Below are 6,000 nucleotides of genomic sequence, written 5' to 3' on the forward strand. Positions count from 1 at the left end.
ATGGGAACCCCAACAGAGGTACTGCAAGCGGAGGACTCTAGGGATGGCCAGGTGAGGTCAGGCTGCGGCCCATCTGGGACGGGGCTGGGAGCCCACAGTGGGCACGTGTGTGCAGTGTCTCATAAGTGAGCTCCTCCTGAAGGACACAGGTGGGTAAAGGAACCAGGTGTCCCACGGTTGGTCCTGGCTTTGTGGTGGATGGCCCAGTGTGCCAGGAACTCCCTGGGGCCACCTGCGGTAACCCAGGTTTTCATTTAATCAATCCAAGCACTTGGGGTTTGCTTTTCCCAGCTGCCCAGTGCTAGTTCAGGGCCCGTGGCCGCAATGGGTAGCGCTGGCTGCCTGGGAGGAGCTGGGGGGAGAGGGTTTGAGAACGGCATTGCCTAGCCCAGGGGTTCTCAAACTGGGGTCGGGACCCCTCAGGGGGTCGGGAGCTGTCAGCCTCCACCCCAAACCCCACTTTGCCTCCAGCATTTATAATGGGGTTAAATCTATAAAAAGTGTTTTTAATTTATAAGGGGGGGTCGCACTCAGAGGCTTGCGGTGTGAAAGGGGGTCACCAGGACGAAAGTTTGAGAACCACTGGCCTAGCCCCTGCGGGTGGGGAGGCTGCTCTGGCACAGCGAGTGGATTGACCTGCAGCAGGATGGTTCTCGTAGCTGCCTGCATTAGGGATCGAGTGCAGCTGCTGCCGCGTGGCGAGCTGGCAACAGCCCCATCACAAGGACAGCCCCAGAGGAGCAGGGTGACCCAGTCAGGGTGACCAGCCTGGCACTTGAGACCTGGTTCTGTTCCTTACTCCATCTGTGTGGCCGTGGATCCATCCTCCCGGTGCCTCCCAGATGGGGATGACAGCGCTTCCTTTCCCTTCCTGATGGGGCTGTGAGGGTAACGACACTAGAGACTGTGAGGTGCTGGACGCTGCCGTGACGGGTCTGTGTGAGGCCGCGTCTGCAGCATTCAGCAGGAAAAGAGGTGCTGCAAAACGTCAAGAGAGTCGCCTCTGAGAGCGATGCTCGGGTGGCTCCCTGGCAGGCTGGGTACTAGCTCAGGGTCTCCAACAAGCTCTTTGGTAATGCCTTGGAGCTACTGAGCCATGGAACCAGCTAGTGGGGACATGGAGGGAATCTGGGGTTTTAAATTGCTGTGACGGTTGCACTGAGGGCCCTGGCTGTGTGGTGTAGTAAGAACAGGACACTTCTCAAGAGACAGGTTATTCCCATGTCTATTGGCACATGGTCGGTTTTTATGACGGATGTGGGGAATTAAGTTGGTGCCAACACTAAATGGCGCCTGTGCATATTGCACAAGTCTCCAGAAGTGAGCGTACAGTTGTCAAGATCTTTGAGAAAGTTGTAGGACTTTTGTGGAGAAGACTGTAGAGACATCAAAACTACTACACTTCTACCCCGATATAACTCTGTCCTCGGGAGCCAAAAAATCTTACTGCATTCTACGTGAAACCGCGTTATATCGAACTTGCTTTGATCCGCCAAGGTGCGCAGTCCCGTCCCCCGAGAGTGCTGCTTTACCGCGTTATATCCGAATTCGTGTTATATCGGGTAGAGGTGTGGTGGTTCTTCGACGCGGGTGGGGTGCAGTCTGTCTGAGGATGCCTCCGCAATCTTGCTTTCCTTACGTATTCTGGGACCCGGCAGTGATAGCTGAATTGTTGGACACTCGCTGGGGCCGTAGCTCGCACCCACCTGCGCACAGCCTACAGCTGGGTGTATTGTTCAGTACAAGGATGTTTATGTGCCAAACTCTAACAAGGCAAGAAGGCAGGCAAAGAATGTTCAAAGAGACAAAACAAAGCCCAGGCAATAACTAACTGGCCCTTTGGGGGTGATGTTGGTTTTGGAACATACATCAAAGGCACATTGTCCGCACAAGCACAGATCGTCAGATCGTTGGGCTAGGCCCGTGCTAGTGTGACGTGGTGCCTCTCTTCTGCAGTCCATGGAGCGGGGATCATTCCTGCCAGAGGGAAGTCTGGCCTGTCTGCTACACAATCCTGAGCCATGTCAATACCAAGCTATTGAGCAAAGTTAGCTTTAGGCACTCACAGGCCTCAGGAACAATCCTGCAAACTCTTATTCACTTCATGGGATGCTGCAGCATCAGACCCTTAGCCATGGCCATTCCCTCCACTGGGTTGGGATTCTCAGATTTCCAGCACTGTTTTGTCATCCAGATTTTCTCCAAAATAGAGCCAGGGAAAGATGGAAGATTCTTGCGGAGAAGAACAAAGAAAGTTCCATTAAAACAGAAGAATACTCAGAGCAGGGAGATATAATTGGATTAGATCTTTATCTGATCTTTCTATTTGTAGAGGGAGGCATGAGCAGTCCTGGGGCTGCAGAGAGTTAATCAGTAAGGCCAGGGGGTGCCTTCTGTTCCTCCACAGGGGGTGTCATTTTATCTAAGGGATTTAACTTTTATTGACTAATAACAATGTTTTACAGAGAGAGAACCAGGGACACAAGCCAAAGGAACGTGCCTGAGCTTCAGGAAAAGAGACCAGCTCACAGCGATATTTTGATTTTGTTTTTTTATTTTATTGCTTAGTACTGAGATGATTTGAATCCTCCAGCAACAAAGAGACTAACAGAATCAACCCAGAATGCAAATGGTTATGTTAGGAGATAGTTTTCTTTATAGCTCTGATTGTCTGAACTTTCACAAGAGAAAATGGACCCTGAAAGCTTGATTGGAAAATAGATCCTTTGAAAAAGGGAAGTGTTTACGAAAGAGTTTGTTGTAACTGCTGTCTAACGTTTCCCCTTTATCATTGATTACCCAGTCTATGTAGCTTATTTATCTGGTGGAAAACAGAAGCCCATTCAGCCAGTTCCTCCCAAATCATTGAGTTTCTAATTAACTTTAGGGTTTTTATTATAATCTCTTTTACTCAAGTGCTCCTGGTTGATGCACAGGATTGTCCCACACTGGACAGTCATTCTGCTGCAGAAATAGGTAAGTGGCAGATCCTCACATGGGAGCACTGAAATAGCCATGAAACTCATTCATTGTGTATGGGTTTGTCTAGTGGTCAAAAGAAAGTCTGCAAGAGAACTCTCTGGGCACCCAGAATGCACCAGCCAATGCAGCAAGGGGTGTCAACAGTGCTTTGAAGTACCTAGCAAAATAATGAAAACACAGCAGTGGTGGCTAACTTTGTCTAGTTGACTCCTCTCGCCACCTTACCTCCCAGCAATCTGCCGGCGAGCCCTTTTATCCAGCACATACAACTAATCCCTTAAAGCAGTCAAGTGCTTGCAAAATGTTGAAATTTTAATGTATGTTAAAAGGGTATTAAATTCTAAACCAAAATTTATATGGAAATATGACATTTAAATATTTTTAGCTTTCAGGAATCTGGGGGCTTAACTTTTATAATACAGACAAATTTTATCATTTTAAAAAGAATTAGCATTGAAATATTTCTTGTATCTCCATGTTGAGTTAATGCATAAAGATCTGAAAACAGCCTGAGGCAGTTATGCAGATGACACGGAAATCACATACTGTAAACCAGCAACGCTCACGTTGCGTGACTCTGAAGCACACGGGCAGCCTGGAAAGAAGGCAAGCGCGGTTTCCTGAACTGAACGACAGCATGGTACATGGCATTCCAGTCCTGTCCGGAGCCCCGCTCCCTTCTAACGTGACTGAGTACGGCTTTAATAGTCTGGGGGGTTTAAAATCCATATCCACGTGGCGGGGTGAATGTGTTCACTGTAACCCTTAGCAGAGGGTATTAAATGGCTCGTACTAAAAGTGTTCAATGAAATCACGTTACAGAGTTTTAAAAGGTTCATCTGATGGCAACCGCCTCCTCTTGCTATGCGAGAAGAACCCAGCAGAATGAAAGCAGCTGTAGAATTGCAAACACATGGGAGTGTGATGCTTGATTGTTTTAGGTTTCTTGTTTCCTGGAGGTATTATTTCAGGTGTTCTGGGTGGTTGGAGGAGCTGTTTATTGCAGCCTGTAAACTCTGGAGGCCCAAATGGAAGCTTAACCTCTCAGATGCTGAAATCCTCTCGCACTGTGGCCAAAGGAAGTCTTGGGAGGACCTGCATGTACAATCATAGATTTTTAAGGCCAGAGAAGACCATTACGGTCCTCTAGTCTGACCTCCAGTCTATCCCAGGCCAGGGAATTTCTCCCAGTGATTCCTGAATCCAGCCCAGAGCTTGTGCCTTTAGATAACATAATCTGAAGACTTTGAAAACAGAACCATCAACATAACAGAAACAGCCATTCAGAGCTTAAAGTAACTAAATCCTCTCTCTGGGAGAAATGCTGTGAAATTAGAAATGGAGTAAGGACCCAGGAAGTTTGGAAGGGGCTGGGCATCTGTTCATCTGAGGCCCTGTCACAGCTGACCTAATGAAATGGCTGCTCCTGAAAAGCATTTGGTCAGTGTAGACTAAGTTCTGGGCAGTGATACACTGTAGCCAGCTGGTTTCTGGTCACACTGAAAGAGCCCACATTCCTGCCAGCTTGGAAGCATAACTATTCTTTGTAAGAAAACGCCAGACACGATGAACATTCCAAAAAGAGCCAGTGACCCGGACACCCGAGCAGGAGATGAGCTGGGCTAGGTCTAGAGGCTCCTCTCACGGCTTGCTGTGAACGCTCCGGTGTAACGTTCTCTTCCCCAAGCCAGACAACGAGGGGGGAGTCTGAAAGTTGTGACTGGCTGTGGTCTCTGGCCCATGTTTTATCTCAGTTTTACACTGATGCTGTCAGATCAGGGCTACCAGAGCAACAGGGAAATTCTGACGTGACTGAGGATACCTCTGTCAAGGTGGGATGGGTGTGTAGCTGCCTTCCAGCCAGCTCCCCAGGCACACTGGTTCTTTGCCAGGCTGGTAGAACTGGGGAGCTCGTCTGCGGTTTATACTGTTCCAGTTGGTCAGAGCTCCCTCTGCAGGATCACGGCAACATTTGATTCCCCCACCATTGCCTCCAGGCATCCACCCCTCAAACCCTCTGCTCTAGAAGCTGGGAAACATCCTAGTTTTCAGTTGCCGGTGTATGGCCCAGTCTTGAAATCTCTCCAGGCTTTTTGCCCAGTCCTTCCTCAGGCAAAAGGCCCACTGGTGCAGCAGAGATTCAGGAGGCCTAAACCCAGGCACTAAGGTCATGCAGTGTGAGCACCCTGGCTTATGTGAGGCTTTCAGCCCAAGGGGTCGTGGGAGGTGGGCTGCTAGTGGCACTTCCACACCAGTCCTGCATTTAATTTCTCTGAGGTGCTCTGTGGAATAGTGTCCTATGAGTCTGTACCTGGGGGGCGGGGGAGGGATAGGCCAAGAATCTGCACCCTGAAGAGCTGTGTTGGGAGACTGTGTTGTCTGGCCTCCTTGCTGGCTCTTCCAATTGCTCCTTCTTCCCCACCCCCAGCAGTACTTTATAAACCTACCTGCAGAAATGCCTCCATTTTATCCTGCACAGCAAGGTGGTGTGGGATTCCCAAGCAAACCAAAGGCAGGTGGGTGCCGAGGGCAGGAGATCACTTATTCTAGCTGTTGCATAATATGGAGGCTCCAACAGGTGCCAGTGCAGGGCTCATAGGAGATAAATCTCAGACATGGTGGGAAGAAAGTCTGCCATGGCACCGTAGTGTCATGCTAAACGGGAGCCAGCTAAACAAGGTCTGAGATGGCGAGAGAGAGCGACTCAGCTAGATCCGCTAATGGGCCTCTTCGCATTCTTTCAGCACGGAGAGAATTAATACACGCCGCATGATAAATTGCAGCTAATCATCAGCTGTGTAAAAACAAATTTTATAGCAGCTCCTCTTTGTAAGTAGCCCTCTGGGGCATTCAGGATACGGGCGTAAAGCTGGTAAATAGCAAAAGGAGGTCAAGTCCTGTGCTGAGCTCCAACTCTCCGAAGAACTGAGGCTCAGAGTCAGGTCAGAGTGTTGTAACTCAAGAACAGGCAGGCTCCATTTCCAGGCTGTTTCGGGTGAGCGGAAGAGTTCAGTACTA

The sequence above is a fragment of the Mauremys reevesii genome, linkage group 19 (assembly GCF_016161935.1).
Source record: "Mauremys reevesii isolate NIE-2019 linkage group 19, ASM1616193v1, whole genome shotgun sequence".
Classification (NCBI taxonomy): domain Eukaryota; kingdom Metazoa; phylum Chordata; order Testudines; family Geoemydidae; genus Mauremys; species Mauremys reevesii.